Source organism: Ambystoma mexicanum, chromosome 6p, assembly GCF_040938575.1.
Source record: "Ambystoma mexicanum isolate Mex_15411 chromosome 6p, UKY_AmexF1_1, whole genome shotgun sequence".
NCBI classification, from domain to species: domain Eukaryota; kingdom Metazoa; phylum Chordata; class Amphibia; order Caudata; family Ambystomatidae; genus Ambystoma; species Ambystoma mexicanum.
The window spans coordinates 14,317,291-14,337,125 of NC_090935.1; positions in this window are offsets into that span (position 1 = coordinate 14,317,291).

Genomic DNA, 19,835 nt, shown 5'->3' on the forward strand with positions numbered 1-19,835 from the left:
AAGGTAAGTACTATTTTGTGGTTTTCTTGGACACTTGGAAGAGGCCTAAGCTTGGGAAGGGAACCTGAGAGGCCCATTGAAGGTAAGTACTATTTTGTGGTGGTTTTTCTTGGACACTTGGAAGAGGCCTAAGCTTGGGAAGGGAACCTGAGAGGCCCACTGAAGGTAAGTACAATTTGTGGTGGTTTTTCTTGGACACGTGGAAGAGGCCTAAGCTGGGGAAGGGAACCTGAGAGGCCCATTGAAGGTAAGTACTATTTTGTGGTGGTTTTTCTTGGTCACGTGGAAGAGGCCTAAGCTTGGGAAGGGAACCTGAGAGGCCCTTTGAAGATAAGTACTATTTTGTGGTTTTCTTGGACACGTGGAAGAGGCCTAAGCTTGGGAAGGGAACCTGAGAGGCCCTTTGAAGGTAAGTACTATTTTGTATTTTTATTGAACACTTGGAAGAGGCCTAAGCTTGGGAAGGGAACCTGAGAGGCCCTTTGAAGGTAAGTACTATTTTTGTGTTTTTATTGAACACTTGGAAGAGGCCTAAGCTTGGGAAGGGAACCTGAGAGGCCCTTTGAAGGTAAGTACTATTTTGTGGTGGTTTTTCTTGGACACGTGGAAGAGGCCTAAGCTGGGGAAGGGAACCTGAGAGGCCCTTTGAAGGTAAGTACTATTTTGTGTTTTTCTTGGACACGTGGAAGAGGCCTACACTTGGGGAAGGGAACCCTGAGAGGCCCTTTGAAGGTAAGTACTATTTTGTGGTTTTCTTGGACACGTGGAAGAGGCCTACACTTGGGGAAGGGAACCCTGAGAGGCCCATTGAAGGTAAGTACTATTTTGTGGTTTTCTTGGACACGTGGAAGAGGCCTAAGCCTGGGGAAGGGAACCTGGGAGGCCCATTGAAGGTAAGTACTATTTTGTGGTGGTTTTTCTTGGACACGTGGAAGAGGCCTACACTTGGGGAAGGGAACCCTGAGAGGCCCTTTGAAGGTAAGTACTATTTTGTGGTGGTTTTTCTTGGACACGTGGAAGAGGCCTAAGCTGGGGAAGGGAACCTGAGAGGCCCATTGAAGGTAAGTACTATTTTGTGGTTTTCTTGGACACGTGGAAGAGGCCTAAGCCTGGGGAAGGGAACCTGAGAGGCCCATTGAAGGTAAGTACTATTTTGTGGTTTTCTTGGACACGTGGAAGAGGCCTAAGCCTGGGGAAGGGAACCTGAGAGGCCCATTGAAGGTAAGTACTATTTTGTGGTGGTTTTTCTTGGACACGTGGAAGAGGCCTAAACTGGGGAAGGGAACCTGAGAGGCCCATTGAAGGTAAGTACTATTTTGTGGTTTTCTTGGACACGTGGAAGAGGCCTAAGCCTGGGGAAGGGAACCTGAGAGGCCCATTGAAGGTAAGTACTATTTTGTGGTGGTTTTTCTTGGACACGTGGAAGAGGCCTACACTTGGGGAAGGGAACCCTGAGAGGCCCTTTGAAGGTAAGTACTATTTTGAGGTGGTTTTTCTTTGACACATGGAAGAGGCCTAAGCTGGGGAAGGGAACCTGAGACGCCCATTGAAGGTAAGTACTATTTTGTGGTTTTCTTGGACACGTGGAAGAGGCCTAAGCCTGGGGAAGCGAACCTGAGAGGCCCATTGAAGGTTAGTACTATTTTGTGGTTTTCTTGGACACGTGGAAGAGGCCTAAGCCTGGGAAGGGAACCTGAGAGGCCCTTTGAAGGTAAGTACTATTTTGTGGTGGTTTTTCTTGGACACGTGGAAGAGGCCTAAGCTGGGGAAGGGAACCTGAGAGGCCCATTGAAGGTAAGTACTATTTTGTGGTTTTCTTGGACACGTGGAAGAGGCCTAAGCCTGGGGAAGGGAACCTGAGAGGCCCATTGAAGGTAAGTACTATTTTTTGGTTTTCTTGGACACGTGGAAGAGGCCTAAGCCTGGGGAAGGGAACCTGAGAGGCCCATTGAAGGTAAGTACTATTTTGTGGTTTTCTTGGACACGTGGAAGAGGCCTAAGCCTGGGAAGGGAACCTGAGAGGCCCTTTGAAGGTAAGTACTATTTTGTGGTGGTTTTTCTTGGACATGTGTAATAATTGTCACATAAATATTCTAACACGGCCAGAAAGTACACAGAAAACACCTACCTGAGTCCTTTCCCTGCGATTTATGGTGAAAATGAGGAAATACCTAGAAGTCCCTCCACTGGCCGGAACGAAAAAGTCCAGGCCAGGGGTGAGCCCTCCAGGGAAAATCCCCGTAGGGGAAAAAAACCCTGTGCCGAGAAGAGCTGCTGGGGTTCGAGGCGTCCAGATAGCTGCTCCCCGGGGAGGTTCCAGATGATCGGGATGTTACTTCTCAATGTAGTAAATGATCTTCGTGCAATCAGTAAGGACTACTGGAACTGGATAATAATATAAGGGGATATTTAAGATTTACCCACAACACATTCATAAACTGAGAAATGGAGTTTAAGAAAGAAGAACTGGAGGCTTACCCAAAACTAGCCAGAGATAAGCCTTGAGTGAGGAAAGGAGTGTCCCCCGATTTCAGACCCGGGATGTTAGTAGGAACTAACCAGAAAACTGTGAACAAAACAGAAAAATATGAACCTGGTAGCAGAGGGAGTTGAACTGACTTCCTAAAGATATTCGTGAGGAATCTTACCCTCGGAATAAAATGGTGAGTAAGGCTCTGCTCCGAACGTGGGTCGGAGTATATAATCACGACAGATGAGATGAAGCTTTTGCCTGAAGGAAAACAAGGAATGAGATACCTGTGAAGGTACAAGATCTCTCCCCACTATACAATGAGAGAGCAGCGGGAAAAAATATGAAGAGACGTACCCGCTCAGTGAGCGTTGGTGGTTAAAGGAGGCGTCTCCGCCCTGAAGTGCAGGCAGAGGGATTCGGAAGTGAGGAAGGGATTCTTCTGCCGAAAGCTAGGAACACATATAGGGACGAAAGCCAGAACAAGGGTTAAAGTGCCTATCAGGACAGAGGAGCTAAAAAGGTAATTCTAAGTATGGGGAAGAACAAATAGTAAATAGTTAGTGTTCGAACTCACGAAGCGTCTCAGAACTCTGTGGAGAGTAGCAACGCACTGAACTGCCGTCGCCGTCTTGGGATAAGCGTTGCGTGCGTAGAGGGGCGTGGCCATGGAAAGGTTGGTCGCTGCTTGCAACACTAGACCGCTGCCTGCAGTACTGCAATTCGCCACGATACCGGAAGGAGCCCGGTAAGGTACTGCCAGATCGCTGTGCCGTGTCCTCATCTTGACAGTGTTTATTACAGTATGCCCCCTCCTAAGGGTACCGCCCCCTGGTTTGTTAGGATGTTTTGAATGAAATAGACGCACAAGTTTGGGGGCATGAACTGCTTTTTCAGATTCCCAAGTTCGGTCTGAAGGGGAGTACCCTTTCCAATCCACCAGATACTGTAATTTTCCATGATGAAATCTGGAGTCACAAATTCCTGATACCTCATATTCCGAACCTGAGTACCCTAATAAGGGGGGAGGACGTACCGAAATATTAGGATGAAAAGTACTTCTGAGATCTGGCTTTAATTGGGAGACATGGAACACCGGATGAATTCTGGACCAGGTCCTTGGGAGTTTTAATTTGAAGGCGACTGGGCCCCTTGCTGCCTCAACACGAAATGGACCCAGAAATCTCGGTGAAAGCTTTGAAGGCCGAAGATGTCTGGGGAGAAAACGAGAGGACAACCAAACCCAGTCACCGGCTTGGATAACCAGAGATGGGGTCCGGAGGCGATCAGCGAACTTCTTCACTCTTTTTTGAGACTCCGATAGGGCTTTTGAGGCAGCAAGATGACCATCATGAATCTGTCCCATCAGCTGTTCAACATCAGGAAACTTGACATCGGAGTGTTTGGTCTTGGGAAATGCGGTTGGATGGAATCCATATGAACAGAAAAATGGTGAGGTCTTAAGTGAGGAATGATAAGAATTATTATATGCAAATTCTGCTAGAGGTAATAACTCTGACCAATTATCGTGAGCAGCTGAGATATAGTTTCTTAAATAACCTTCCAAGGTCTGGTTGAGCCTTTCAGTCTGGCCGTTGGTTTGGGGATGATACCCCGAACTTAAAGCTTGTGTAATTCCTAAGATCTTACAAATCTGCTTCCAATATTTAGATGTGTATTGTGACCCTCGATCAGAGATGATGACTTCTGGTAATCCATGTCGGGAAAAGATTTTGTCAATAAACTTCCGGGCCATTTGAGCTGCGGACGGAAGTCCCTTAAGTGGCTCGAAGTGTGCCAATTTAGTAAAGGAGTCAATGGTTACCATAATGGCCGAATGACCTCCTGAGGGAGGTAGATCGACCACAAAATCAGTGGAGATGATTTGCCATGGTCTTGTGGGTAATGGCATTTTTACTAAAGTCCCTACCGGATGTTGATGGGGACTCTTAGTCTGAAGACACGTAGGACAAGAATCGACATACTGTTGAACATCCCTTCTTATCGTTGGCCACCAGAAATAACGGGAGATCAATTCTCGGGTGGTAATCCGTCCTCGGTGACCCGAAGTCTTGGAATCATGACACCACTTCAACACTTCCTTCCGTAGTACCTTGGTTGGTACGTAAACCTGAAGACCATGGAAATAACAACCCTCCTTTTTGGTCAGCGTTTTCTGGTGGGCTAGGGAAAGTTTCTTCAATACTGCCGGCCCGGATTGTTCTTCCAGACGTGATACAAAATCGAAGGGTTTGTTTACCTGCAACGTGGAGCAAGAGAAAATGGGTTCTGAACGGAAGAGGCTCGAGGGAGTAGGGTCCTTTCTAGACAAGGCATCCGCTTGCAAATTGTACTTCCCAGGAATAAATGAGAAGGAGATCCGGAAAGGGGAGAAAAAGTGAGCCCATCGAGCCTGTCTGCTGTTGCATGTTTGAGCATATTGTAAAATACGCAGGTTGTGATGGTCTGTTCTAACTTCCACTGGAATGACGGCCCCTAGTAATAGATGCCTCCATTCTTCGAACGCTCTTTTGATAGCCAACAGTTCCTTTTCCAGGACAGTATAATTCCATTCGGAAGGGGATAATGTTTTAGACAAATATGCGATGGGTCGTTCTTGGCCCTGATCATCTTGTTGTAGCAAGACGGCTCCTAGAGCATGTTGGGAGGCATCAGTCTCGACGATGAAACCCTGCTTTTGATTCGGAGTCTTCAGAATGGGAGCGGTGGTAAACCGATTCTTTAATTCCTCAAAAGAATCTTGAATAGATTTGGTCCAGACAAATTGAACCCCCTTCTTTAGTAAATTAGTCATGGGTTGTGTAAGAGAGGAGAAATTTGGAATAAATCGTCTGTAGAAATTAGAAAATCCCACGAATCTCTGGATATCCTTACAGTTTGTGGGTACTGGCCAATCCTTAACGGCTGAAACCTTCTCTGGGTCCATTGAAATACCTTGAGCCGACAAAATGTACCCCAGATAAGTCACCTGTGATTGATGGAACATGCATTTCTCCATATTGCAGTGTAAATGGTTTCGGTGCAGTCTGCTAAGGACTTCCTGGACCTGAGATTTGTGTTCTGAAAGATTATCCGAGAAAACCAAAATATCATCAAGATAGACGATAACGGAATGAAGTAGAAGGTCGGAGAAGAGATGGTCCATGAACCTCTGAAAGACTGCTGGAGCGTTCGAAAGACCAAAGGGCATCACCTGATATTGATAGTGACCAAATGGAGTCCTGAAAGCAGTCTTCCATTCGTCCCCTTGTCTAATTCTTATTAAATGATAAGCCCCTTTCAAATCAAGTTTGGTGTATATCTTGGCCCCTTGGACTGCTTCTAATATATCAGGAATTAGAGGCATAGGGTATTTGTCCGGAATGGTGATCTTGTTAAGGCCCCGGTAGTCAATACAGGGTCTGAGCTCTGAACAATTTCTTTTTGGAATAAAGAATAATGATGCCGCCGCCGGGGATGTAGACTCAGTAATCAACCCGTTCTTTAAATGAGTGTGTAGATATTCTCGTAGTACTTCTTTCTCGGTGTTAGAGAGAATATACATTCTTCCAAAAGGGAGAGGTTGTGCTGGAACCAACTCAATGGCACAATCATCGCGACGATGAGGTGGTAATTGCATATATTCTGAGGTAGAAAAGACGTCAGCATAATTTTGGTAGTCCTTCGGTAAACCTGAAATGTAGCTGACAATCTTGGTCCTTGGACTCTCTAGAACTGACAATGTAGGAGCTTCTTTGTTCTTCCCTGGATCTCCAATACAATGCCTCACACAAAACTCGGACCCTAAGAAAAGGGATCCAGCCGTCCAGTTAATAAAAGGGTTATGTTTTCTTAACCAAGGTATCCCTAATATGATGGGATAGTGGGCGGCACGGATTATATCCAAAGTTATGATTTCATGATGAGAGGATATTGACATGGACAAAGGATTCGTCTGGCTCATAATTGGGCCGGAAATTAACGGACTCCCGTCCACACTTTCGACAGGAATAGCCTCGGGTTTTGCCGAACGAGGTATGTTTCTTTGTCTGGCCCATTGGTCGTCAATAAAATTGCCAGCGGCACCACTGTCCACCAATGCTGATATCTCGGGAAGGGAATTTTCACCGATTCTTAAAGTTACTTTTAGAACCAACATATAAGTCAGAGAAGAATCGGGACAAAGTGAACATTGCAAATTATGTGAGGAACCTAAATCTAGAGAGTGTTCCCGAACCGTGGTTCCTCCTACGGCCGGGCGCTGGCGTTTCCCGACTTTCTAGGGGGAGCGATGGGACAATCTTGAACCACATGAGTATGGGCTCCACAATACATGCACAAGTTATTGGTTCTTCTCCGGGTACGCTCCTCTATCGACAAAGGACCTCGAGGGGTAGCGGTTCCTAATTGCATCGGTTCATCGGAACTCGATTTGTTTGTGACCGATGAGGGCTGAGAAGGAAACGGGCGCATGACTCTGCCTCTTCGTCTTTCATTGTTCCGTTCTCGGATTCTGTAATCCAACTGCATAACCAATGCCACTAGTTCTGCCAAGGATGATGGGCGAGGTACTCTGGACACTTCATCTTTTAGCTCCTCTGACAGACCTCTACGAAAAATAGTCACCTGAGCATCGTCTGACCAGGTTGTCTCGCTAGCCATCTGTTTAAACCGGGTGAAATAGGTTAGTATGTCTTGGTTCCCTTGTTTAATGTCTAGCAAGTGTTCCTGAGAGGCCACCCTAATCTCCTGCCTAGCGAACATGGTTCGGATGCTGTTACGGAATGCCGTATAGGAGTCAAGAATTTGATTATTGGACGTTACCAATGGGGTGGCCCAAGCTAGGGCTGGTCCTGACATTTGAGAAATCATATAACCAACTCTGTCCCTATCATTCTGAAAATAAGCATGTTTGAAAGCAAACTGTATAGTACAGGCATCAAGAAACTCTTTTACCCGATGAGGATTTCCATCAAACATTCCTCCTGGTAGAGCCCCGGGAGGAACCTCTGAACACTGAGGGATCCTCACACTTGTAGCCTGCTGAGCTGCCTGCTGTTGTGCAACCTGTTGCTGGGCAGCTTGTTGGGCTGCCTGCTGCTGATTCTGTAACAGCGCAGCGTTTTCCTGTTTAAGGGTCTGAACTTCTGAAGTTAAAGCCTGTACTGCAGCTATAAGCTGCTGGATTTGCTGATCCATCTTCCTCTAGGTGTTCCCCAGATACGCTCAAGCCGTGTCAAAATAATTCTCTTCGTCAAGGCGTTGCTAACTGTAATAATTGTCACATAAATATTCTAACACGGCCAGAAAGTACACAGAAAACACCTACCTGAGTCCTTTCCCTGCGATTTATGGCGAAAATGAGGAAATACCTAGAAGTCCCTCCACTGGCCGGAACGAAAAAGTCCAGGCCAGGGGTGAGCCCTCCAGGGAAAACCCCCGTAGGGGAAAAAAACCCTGTGCCGAGAAGAGCTGCTGGGGTTCGAGGCGTCCAGATAGCTGCTCCCCGGGGAGGTTCCAGATGATCGGGATGTTACTTCTCAATGTAGTAAATGATCTTCGTGCAATCAGTAAGGACTACTGGAACTGGATAATAATATAAGGGGATATTTAAGATTTACCCACAACACATTCATAAACTGAGAAATGGAGTTTAAGAAAGAAGAACTGGAGGCTTACCCAAAACTAGCCAGAGATAAGCCTTGAGTGAGGAAAGGAGTGTCCCCCGATTTCAGACCCGGGATGTTAGTAGGAACTAACCAGAAAACTGTGAACAAAACAGAAAAATATGAACCTGGTAGCAGAGGGAGTTGAACTGACTTCCTAAAGATATTCGTGAGGAATCTTACCCTCGGAATAAAATGGTGAGTAAGGCTCTGCTCCGAACGTGGGTCGGAGTATATAATCACGACAGATGAGATGAAGCTTTTGCCTGAAGGAAAACAAGGAATGAGATACCTGTGAAGGTACAAGATCTCTCCCCACTATACAATGAGAGAGCAGCGGGAAAAAATATGAAGAGACGTACCCGCTCAGTGAGCGTTGGTGGTTAAAGGAGGCGTCTCCGCCCTGAAGTGCAGGCAGAGGGATTCGGAAGTGAGGAAGGGATTCTTCTGCCGAAAGCTAGGAACACATATAGGGACGAAAGCCAGAACAAGGGTTAAAGTGCCTATCAGGACAGAGGAGCTAAAAAGGTAATTCTAAGTATGGGGAAGAACAAATAGTAAATAGTTAGTGTTCGAACTCACGAAGCGTCTCAGAACTCTGTGGAGAGTAGCAACGCACTGAACTGCCGTCGCCGTCTTGGGATAAGCGTTGCGTGCGTAGAGGGGCGTGGCCATGGAAAGGTTGGTCGCTGCTTGCAACACTAGACCGCTGCCTGCAGTACTGCAATTCGCCACGATACCGGAAGGAGCCCGGTAAGGTACTGCCAGATCGCTGTGCCGTGTCCTCATCTTGACAGTGTTTATTACAACATGTGGAAGAGGCCTAAGCTGGGGAAGGGAACCTGAGAGGCCCACTGAAGGAAAGTACTATTTTTGTGTTTTTATTGAACACTTGGAAGAGGCCTAAGCTTGGGAAGGGAACCTGAGAGGCCCATTGAAGGTAAGTACTATTTTGTGGTTTTCTTGGACACTTGGAAGAGGCCTAAACTTGGGAAGGGAACCTGAGAGGCCCTTTGAAGGTAAGTACTATTTTGTGGTTTTCTTGGACACGTGGAAGAGGCCTAAGCCTGGGGAAGGGAACCTGAGAGGCCCTTTGAAGGTAAGTACTATTTTGTGGTTTTCTTGGACACTTGGAAGAGGCCTAAGCCTGGGGAAGGGAACCTGAAAGGCCCTTTGAAGGTAAGTACCATTTTGTGGTTTTCCTGAACACTTGGAAGAGGCCTAAGCTTGGGAACGGAACCTGAGAGGCCCATTGAAGGCAAGTACTATTTTGTGGTTTTCTTGGACACTTGGAAGAGGCCTAAGCTTGGGAAGGGAACCTGAGAGGCCCATTGAAGGTAAGTACTATTTTGTGGTGGTTTTTCTTGGACACTTGGAAGAGGCCTAAGCTTGGGAAGGGAACCTGAGAGGCCCATTGAAGGTAAGTACTATTTTGTGGTGGTTTTTCTTGGACACGTGGAAGAGGCCTAAGCTTGGGAAGGGAACCTGAGAGGCCCATTGAAGGTAAGTACTATTTTGTGGTTTTCTTGGACACTTGGAAGAGGCCTAAGCTTGGGAAGGGAACCTGAGAGGCCCATTGAAGGTAAGTACTATTTTTGTGTTTTTCTTGGACACGTGGAAGAGGCCTAAGCCTGGGGAAGGGAACCTGAGAGGCCCATTGAAGGTAAGTACTATTTTGTGGTGGTTTTTCTTGGACACGTGGAAGAGGCCTAAGCTGGGGAAGGGAACCTGAGAGGCCCATTGAAGGTAAGTACAATTTGTGGTGGTTTTTCTTGGACACGTGGAAGAGGCCTAAGCTGGGGAAGGGAACCTGAGAGGCCCATTGAAGGTAAGTACTATTTTGTGGTGGTTTTTCTTGGACACGTGGAAGAGGCCTAAGTTTGGGAAGGGAACCTGAAAGGCCCTTTGAAGATAAGTACTATTTTGTGGTTTTCATGGACACGTGGAAGAGGCCTAAGCTTGGGAAGGGAACCTGAGAGGCCCTTTGAAGGTAAGTACTATTTTGTGTTTTTATTGAACACTTGGAAGAGGCCTAATCTTGGGAAGGGAACCTGAGAGGCCCTTTGAAGGTAAGTACTTTTTTTGTGTTTTTATTGAACACTTGGAAGAGGCCTAAGCTTGGGAAGGGAACCTGAGAGGCCCTTTGAAGGTAAGTACTATTTTGTGGTGGTTTTTCTTGGACACGTGGAAGAGGACTAAGCTGGGGAAGGGAACCTGAGAGGCCCTTTGAAGGTAAGTACTATTTTGTGGTGGTTTTTCTTGGACACGTGGAAGAGGCCTAAGCTGGGGAAGGGAATCTAATAGGCCCATTGAACGTAAGTACTATTTTGTGGTGGTTTTTCTTGGACACGTGGAAGAGGCCTAAGCTTGGGAAGGGAACCTGAGAGGCCCTTTGAAGGTAAGTACTATTTTTGTGTTTTTATTGAACACTTGGAAGAGGCCTAAGCTTGGGAAGGGAACCTGAGAGGCCCTTTGAAGGTAAGTACTATTTTGTGGTGGTTTTTCTTGGACACGTGGAAGAGGCCTAAGCTGGGGAAGGGAACCTGAGAGGCCCTTTGAAGGTAAGTACTATTTTGTGGTGGTTTTTCTTTGACACATGGAAGAGGCCTAAGCTGGGAAGGGAACCTGAGAGGCCCTTTGAAGGTAAGTACTATTTTGTGGTGTTTTTTCTTGGACACGTGGAAGAGGCCTAAGCCTGGGAAGGGAACCTGAGAGGCCCTTTGAAGGTAAGTACTATTTTTGTGTTTTTATTGAACACTTGGAAGAGGCCTACGCTTGGGAACGGAACCTGAGAGGCCCTTTGAAGGTAAGTACTATTTTGTGGTGGTTTTTCTTGGACACGTGGAAGAGGCCTAAGCTGGGAAGGGAACCTGAGAGGCCCTTTGAAGGTAAGTACTATTTTGTGGTGGTTTTTCTTGGACACGTGGAAGAGGCCTAAGTCTGGGGAAGGGAACCTGAGAGGCCCTTTGAAGGTAAGTACTATTTTTGTGTTTTTATTGAACACTTGGAAGAGGCCTAAGCTTGGGAAGGGAACCTGAGAGGCCCTTTGAAGGTAAGTACTATTTTGTGGTGGTTTTTCTTGGACACGTGGAAGAGGCCTAAGCTTGGGAAGGGAACCTGAGAGGCCCTTTGAAGGTAAGTACTATTTTGTGGTGGTTTTTCTTGGATACGTGGAAGAGGCCTAAGCTGGGAAGGGAACCTGAGAGGCCCTTTGAAGGTAAGTACTATTTTGTGGTTTTCTTGGACACGTGGAAGAGGCCTAAGCCTGGGGAAGGGAACCTGAGAGGACCATTGAAGGTAAGTACTATTTTGTGGTTTTCTTGGACACGTGGAAGAGGCCTAAGCCTGGGAAGGGAACCTGAGAGGCCCATTGAAGGTAAGTACTATTTTGTGGTTTTCTTGGACACGTGGAAGAGGCCTAAGCCTGGGGAAGGGAACCTGAGAGGCCCTTTGAAGGTAAGTACTATTTTGTGGTGGTTTTTCTTGGACACGTGGAAGATGCCTAAGCTGGGGAAGGGAACCTGAGAGGCCCTTTGAAGGTAAGTACTATGTTGTGGTGGTTTTTCTTGGACACTTGGAAGAGGCCTAAGCTGGGAAGGGAACCTGAGAGGCCCTTTGAAGATAAGTACTATTTTGTGGTGCTTTTTCTTGGACACGTGGAAGAGGCCTAAGCCTGGGAAGGGAACCTGAGAGGCCCTTTGAAGGTAAGTACTATTTTTGTGTTTTTATTGAACACTTGGAAGAGGCCTAAGCTTGGGAAGGGAACCTGAGAGGCCCTTTGAAGGTAAGTACTATTTTGTGGTGGTTTTTCTTGGACACGTGGAAGAGGCCTAAGCTGGGAAGGGAACCTGAGAGGCCCTTTGAAGGTAAGTACTATTTTGTGGTGGTTTTTCTTGGACACGTGGAAGAGGCCTACGCCTGGGGAAGGGAACCTGAGAGGCCCTTTGAAGGTAAGTACTATTTTTGTGTTTTTATTGAACACTTGGAAGAGGCCTAAGCTTGGGAAGGGAACCTGAGAGGCCCTTTGAAGGTAAGTACTATTTTGTGGTGGTTTTTCTTGGACACGTGGAAGAGGCCTAAGCTTGGGAAGGGAACCTGAGAGGCCCTTTAAAGGTAAGTACTATTTTGTGGTGGTTTTTCTTGGACACGTGGAAGAGGCCTTAGCTGGGAAGGGAACCTGAGAGGCCCTTTGAAGGTAAGTACTATTTTGTGGTTTTCTTGGACACGTGGAAGAGGCCTAAGCCTGGGGAAGGGAACCTGAGAGGCCCATTGAAGGTAAGTACTATTTTGTGGTTTTTTTGGACACGTGGAAGAGGCCTAAGCCTGGGGAAGGGAACCTGAGAGGCCCATTGAAGGTAAGTACTATTTTGTGGTTTTCTTGGACACTTGGAAGAGGCCTAAGCTTGGGAAGGGAACCTGAGAGGCCCTTTGAAGGTAAGTACTATTTTGTGGTGGTTTTTCTTGGACACTTGGAAGAGGCCTAAGCTTGGGAAGGGAACCTGAGAGGCCCATTGAAGGTAAGTACTATTTTGTGGTGGTTTTTCTTGGACACGTGGAAGAGGACTAAGCTGGGGAAGGGAACCTGAGAGGCCCTTTGAAGCTAAGTACTATTTTGTGGTGGTTTTTCTTGGACACGTGGAAGAGGCCTAAGCTGGGAAGGGAACCTGAGAGGCCCTTTGAAGGTAAGTACTATTTTGTGGTGGTTTTTCTTGGACACGTGGAAGAGGCCTAAGCCTGGAAAGGGAACCTGAGAGGCCCATTGAAGGTAAGTACTATTTTGTGGTGGTTTTTCTTGGACACGTGGAAGAGGCCTAAGCCTGGGGAAGGGAACCTGAGAGGCCCATTGAAGGTAAGTACTATTTTGTGGTTTTCTTGGACACGTGGAAGAGGCCTAAGCCTGGGAAGGGAAACTGAGAGGCCCATTGAAGGTAAGTACTATTTTGTGGTGGTTTTTCTTGGACACGTGGAAGAGGCCTAAGCCTGGGGAAGGGAACCTGAGAGGCCCTTTGAAGGTAAGTACTATTTTGTGTTTTTATTGAACACTTGGAAGAGGCCTAAGCTTGGGAAGGGAACCTGAGAGGCCCTTTGAAGGTAAGTACTATTTTGTGGTGGTTTTTCTTGGACACTTGGAAGAGGCCTAAGCTTGGGAAGGGAACCTGAGAGGCCCATTGAAGGTAAGTACTATTTTGTGGTTTTCTTGGACACGTGGAAGAGGCCTAAGCCTGGGGAAGGGAACCTGAGAGGCCCATTGAAGGTAAGTACTATTTTGCGGTTTTCTTGGACACGTGGAAGAGGCCTAAGCCTGGGAAGGGAACCTGAGAGGCCCTTTGAAGGTAAGTACTATTTTGTGGTGGTTTTTCTTGGACACGTGGAAGAGGCATAAGCCTGGGGAAGGGAACCTGAGAGGCCCTTTGAAGGTAAGTACTATTTTTGTGTTTTTATTGAACACTTGGAAGAGGCCTAAGCTTGGGAAGGGAACCTGAGAGGCCCATTGAAGGTAAGTACTATTTTGTGGTTTTCTTAGACACTTGGAAGAGGCCTAAACTTGGGAAGGGAACCTGAGAGGCCCTTTGAAGGTAAGTACTATTTTGTGGTTTTCTTGGACACGTCGAAGAGGCCTAAGCCTGGGGAAGGGAACCTGAGAGGCCCTTTGAAGGTAAGTACTATTTTGTGGTTTTCTTGGACACTTGGAAGAGGCCTAAGCCTGGGGAAGGGAACCTGAAAGGCCCTTTGAAGGTAAGTACCATTTTGTGGTTTTCCTGAACACTTGGAAGAGGCCTAAGCTTGGGAAGGGAACCTGAGAGGCCCATTGAAGGTAAGTACTATTTTGTGGCTTTCTTGGACACTTGGAAGAGGCCTAAGCTTGGGAAGGGAACCTGAGAGGCCCTTTGAAGGTAAGTACTATTTTGTGGTTTTCTTGGACACGTGGAAGAGGCCTAAGCTTGGGAAGGGAACCTGAGAGGCCCATTGAAGGTAAGTACTATTTTGTGGTTTTCTTGGACACTTGGAAGAGGCCTAAGCTTGGGAAGGGAACCTGAGAGGCCCATTGAAGGTAAGTACTATTTTGTGGTGGTTTTTCTTGGACACTTGGAAGAGGCCTAAGCTTGGGAAGGGAACCTGAGAGGCCCATTGAAGGTAAGTACTATTTTGTGGTGGTTTTTCTTGGACACGTGGAAGAGGCCTAAGCTTGGGAAGGGAACCTGAGAGGCCCATTGAAGGTAAGTACTATTTTGTGGTTTTCTTGGACACTTGGAAGAGGCCTAAGCTTGGGAAGGGAACCTGAGAGGCCCATTGAAGGTAAGTACTATTTTTGTGTTTTTCTTGGACACGTGGAAGAGGCCTAAGCCTGGGGAAGGGAACCTGAGAGGCCCATTGAAGGTAAGTACTATTTTGTGGTGGTTTTTCTTGGACACGTGGAAGAGGCCTAAGCTGGGGAAGGGAACCTGAGAGGCCCATTGAAGGTAAGTACAATTTGTGGTGGTTTTTCTTGGACACGTGGAAGAGGCCTAAGCTGGGGAAGGGAACCTGAGAGGCCCATTGAAGGTAAGTACTATTTTGTGGTGGTTTTTCTTGGACACGTGGAAGAGGCCTAAGCTTGGGAAGGGAACCTGAGAGGCCCTTTGAAGATAAGTACTATTTTGTGGTTTTCTTGGACACGTGGAAGAGGCCTAAGCTTGGGAAGGGAACCTGAGAGGCCCTTTGAAGGTAAGTACTATTTTGTGTTTTTATTGAACACTTGGAAGAGGCCTAAGCTTGGGAAGGGAACCTGAGAGGCCCTTTGAAGGTAAGTACTATTTTTGTGTTTTTATTGAACACTTGGAAGAGGCCTAAGCTTGGGAAGGGAACCTGAGAGGCCCTTTGAAGGTAAGTACTATTTTGTGGTGGTTTTTCTTGGACACGTGGAAGAGGACTAAGCTGGGGAAGGGAACCTGAGAGGCCCTTTGAAGCTAAGTACTATTTTGTGGTGGTTTTTCTTGGACACGTGGAAGAGGCCTAAGCTGGGAAGGGAACCTGAGAGGCCCTTTGAAGGTAAGTACTATTTTGTGGTGGTTTTTCTTGGACACGTGGAAGAGGCCTAAGCTGGGGAAGGGAATCTGATAGGCCCATTGAACGTAAGTACTATTTTGTGGTGGTTTTTCTTCGACACGTGGAAGAGGCCTAAGCTTGGGAAGGGAACCTGAGAGGCCCTTTGAAGGTAAGTACTATTTTTGTGTTTTTATTGAACACTTGGAAGAGGCCTAAGCTTGGGAAGGGAACCTGAGAGGCCCTTTGAAGGTAAGTACTATTTTGTGGTGGTTTTTCTTGGACACGTGGAAGAGGCCTAAGCTGGGGAAGGGAACCTGAGAGGCCCTTTGAAGGTAAGTACTATTTTGTGGTGGTTTTTCTTGGACACGTGGAAGAGGCCTAAGCTGGGAAGGGAACCTGAGAGGCCCTTTGAAGGTAAGTACTATTTTGTGGTGGTTTTTCTTGGACACGTGGAAGAGGCCTAAGCCTGGGAAGGGAACCTGAGAGGCCCTTTGAAGGTAAGTACTATTTTTGTGTTTTTATTGAACACTTGGAAGAGGCCTAAGCTTGGGAAGGGAACCTGAGAAGCCCTTTGAAGGTAAGTACTATTTTGTGGTGGTTTTTCTTGGACACGTGGAAGAGGCCTAAACTGGGAAGGGAACCTGAGAGGCCCTTTGAAGGTAAGTACTATTTTGTGGTGGTTTTTCTTGGACACGTGGAAGAGGCCTAAGCCTGGGGAAGGGAACCTGAGAGGCCCTTTGAAGGTAAGTACTATTTTTGTGTTTTTATTGAACACTTGGAAGAGGCCTAAGCTTGGGAAGGGAACCTGAGAGGCCCTTTGAAGGTAAGTACTATTTTTGTGTTTTTATTGAACACTTGGAAGAGGCCTCAGCTTGGGAAGGGAAACTGAGAGGCCCTTTGAAGGTAAGTACTATTTTGTGGTGGTTTTTCTTGGATACGTGGAAGAGGCCTAAGGTGGGAAGGGAACCTGAGAGGCCCTTTGAAGGTAAGTACTATTTTGTGGTTTTCTTGGACACGTGGAAGAGGCCTAAGCCTGGGGAAGGGAACCTGAGAGGACCATTGAAGGTAAGTACTATTTTGTGGTTTTCTTGGACACGTGGAAGAGGCCTAAGCCTGGGGAAGGGAACCTGAGAGGCCCTTTGAAGGTAAGTACTATTTTGTGGTGGTTTTTCTTGGACACGTGGAAGAGGCCTAAGCCTGGGGAAGGGAACCTGAGAGGCCCTTTGAAGGTAAGTACTATTTTTGTGTTTTTATTGAACACTTGGAAGAGGCCTAAGCTTGGGAAGGGAACCTGAGAGGCCCTTTGAAGGTAAGTACTATTTTGTGGTGGTTTTTCTTGGACACGTGGAAGAGGCCTAAGCTTGGGAAGGGAACCTGAGAGGCCCTTTGAAGGTAAGTACTATTTTGTGGTGGTTTTACTTGGACACGTGGAAGAGGCCTAAGCTGGGAAGGGAACCTGAGAGGCCCTTTGAAGGTAAGTACTATTTTGTGGTTTTCTTGGACATGTGGAAGAGGCCTAAGCCTGGGGAAGGGAACCTGAGAGGCCCATTGAAGGTAAGTACTATTTTGTGGTTTTCTTGGACACGTGGAAAAGGCCTAAGCCTGGGAAGGGAACCTGAGAGGCCCATTAAGGTAAGTACTATTTTGTGGTGGTTTTTCTTGGACACGTGGAAGAGGCCTAAGCCTGGGGAAGGGAACCTGAGAGGCCCATTGAAGGTAAGTACTATTTTGTGGTTTTCTTGGACACGTGGAAGAGGCCTAAGCCTGGGAAGGGAACCTGAGAGGCCCATTGAAGGTAAGTACTATTTTGTGGTGGTTTTTCTTGGACACGTGGAAGAGGCCTAAGCCTGGGGAAGGGAACCTGAGAGGCCCTTTGAAGGTAAGTACTATTTTGTGTTTTTATTGAACACTTGGAAGAGGCCTACGCTTGGGAAGGGAACCTGAGAGGCCCTTTGAAGGTAAGTACTATTTTGTGGTGGTTTTTCTTGGACACGTGGAAGAGGCCTAAGCTTGGGAAGGGAAACTGAGAGGCCCTTTGAAGGTAAGTACTATTTTTGTGTTTTTATTGAACACTTGGAAGAGGCCTAAGCTTGGGAAGGGAACCTGAGAGGCCCTTTGAAGGTAAGTACTATTTTGTGGTGTTTTTTCTTGGACACGTGGAAGAGGCCTAAGCTGGGGTAGGGAACCTGAGAGGCCCTTTGAAGGTAAGTACTATTTTGTGGTGGTTTTTCTTGGACACGTGGAAGAGGCCTAAGCTGGGAAGGGAACCTGAGAGGCCCTTTGAAGGTAAGTACTATTTTGTGGTGGTTTTTCTTGGAAACGTGGAAGAGGCCTAAGCCTGGGAAGGGAACCTGAGAGGCCCTTTGAAGGTAAGTACTATTTTTGTGTTTTTATTGAACACTTGGAAGAGGCCTCAGCTTGGGAAGGGAACCTGAGAGGCCCTTTGAAGGTAAGTACTATTTTGTGGTTTTCTTGGACACGTGGAAGAGGCCTAAGCCTGGAGAAGGGAACCTGAGAGGCCCTTTGAAGGTAAGTACTATTTTGTGGTTTTCTTGGACACTTGGAAGAGGCCTAAGCCTGGGGAAGGGAACCTGAGAGGCCCTTTGAAGGTAAGTACTATTTTGTGGTTTTCTTGAACACTTGGAAGAGGCCTAAGCTTGGGAAGGGAACCTGAGAGGCCCTTTGAAGGTAAGTACTATTTTGTGGTTTTCTTGGACACGTTGAAGAGGCCTAAGCTTGGGAAGGGAACCTGAGAGGCCCATTGAAGGTAAGTACTATTTTGTGGTTTTCTTGGACACTTGGAAGAGGCCTAAGCTTTTGAAGGGAACCTGAGAGGCCCATTGAAGGTAAGTACTATTTTGTGGTGGTTTTTCTTGGACACTTGGAAGAGGCCTAAGCTTGGGAAGGGAACCTGAGAGGCCCATTGAAGGTAAGTACTATTTTGTGGTGGTTTTTCTTGGACACGTGGAAGAGGCCTAAGCTTGGGAAGGGAACCTGAGAGGCCCATTGAAGAAAAGTACTATTTTTGTGTTTTTCTTGGACATGTGGAAGAGGCCTAAGCCTGGGGAAGGGAACCTAAGAGGCCCATTGAAGGTAAGTACTATTTTGTGGTGGTTTTTCTTGGACACGTGGAAGAGGCCTAAGCTGGGGAAGGGAACCTGAGAGGCCCATTGAAGGTAAGTACTATTTTGTGGTGGTTTTTCTTGGACACGTGGAAGAGGCCTAAGCTGGGGAAGGGAACCTGAGAGGCCCATTGAAGGTAAGTACTATTTTGTGGTTTTCTTGGACACGTGGAAGAGGCCTAAGCCTGGGGAAGGGAACCTGAGAGGCCATTTGAAGGTAAGTACTAGTTTGTGGTGGTTTTTCTTGGACACATGGAAGAGGCCTAAGCTGGGGAAGGGAACCTGAGAGGCCCTTTGAAGGTAAGTACTATTTTGTGGTGGTTTTTCTTGGACACGTGGAAGAGGCCTAAGCTGGGAAGGGAACCTGAGAGGCCCTTTGAAGATAAGTACTATTTTGTGGTGCTTTTTCTTGGACACGTGGAAGAGGCCTAAGCCTGGGAAGAGAACCTGAGAGGCCCTTTGAAGGTAAGTACTATTTTTGTGTTTTTATTGAACACTTGGAAGAGGCCTAAGCTTGGGAAGGGAACCTGAGAGGCCCTTTGAAGGTAAGTACTATTTTGTGGTGGTTTTTCTTGGACACGTGGAAGAGGCCTAAGCTGGGAAGGGAACCTGAGAGGCCCTTTGAAGGTAAGTACTATTTTGTGGTGGTTTTTCTTGGACACGTGGAAGAGGCCTAAGCCTGGGGAAGGGAACCTGAGAGGCCCTTTGAAGGTAAGTACTATTTTTGTGTTTTTATTGAACACTTGGAAGAGGCCTAAGCTTGGGAAGGGAACCTGAGAGGCCCTTTGAAGGTAAGTACTATTTTGTGGTGGTTTTTCTTGGACACGTGGAAGAGGCCTAAGCTTGGGAAGGGAACCTGAGAGGCCCTTTGAAGGTAAGTACTATTTTGTGGTGGTTTTTCTTGGACACATGGAAGAGGCCTAAGCTGGGAAGGGAACCTGAGAGGCCCTTTGAAGGTAAGTACTATTTTGTGGTTTTATTGGACACGTGGAAGAGGCCTAAGCCTGGGGAAGAGAACCTGAGAGGCCCATTGAAGGTAAGTACTATTTTGTGGTTTTCTTGGACACGTGGAAGAGGCCTAAGCCTGGGAAGGGAACCTGAGAGGCCCATTGAAGGTAAGTACTATTTTGTGGTGGTTTTTCTAGGACACGTGGAAGAGGCCTAAGCCTGGGGAAGGGAACCTGAGAGGCCCTTTCAAGGTAAGTACTATTTTGTGTTTTTATTGAACACTTGGAAGAGGCCTAAGCTTGGGAAGGGAACCTGAGAGGCCCTTTGAAGGTAAGTACTATTTTGTGGTGGTTTTTCTTGGACACGTGGAAGAGGCCTAAGCTTGGGAAGGGAAACTGAGAGGCCCTTTGAAGGTAAGTACTATTTTTGTGTTTTTATTGAACACTTGGAAGAGGCCTAAGCTTGGGAAGGGAATCTGAGAGGCCCTTTGAAGGTAAGTACTATTTTGTGGTGTTTTTTCTTGGACACTTGGAAGAGGCCTAAGCTGGGGAAGGGAACCTGAGAGGCCCTTTGAAGGTAAGTACTATTTTGTGGTGGTTTTTC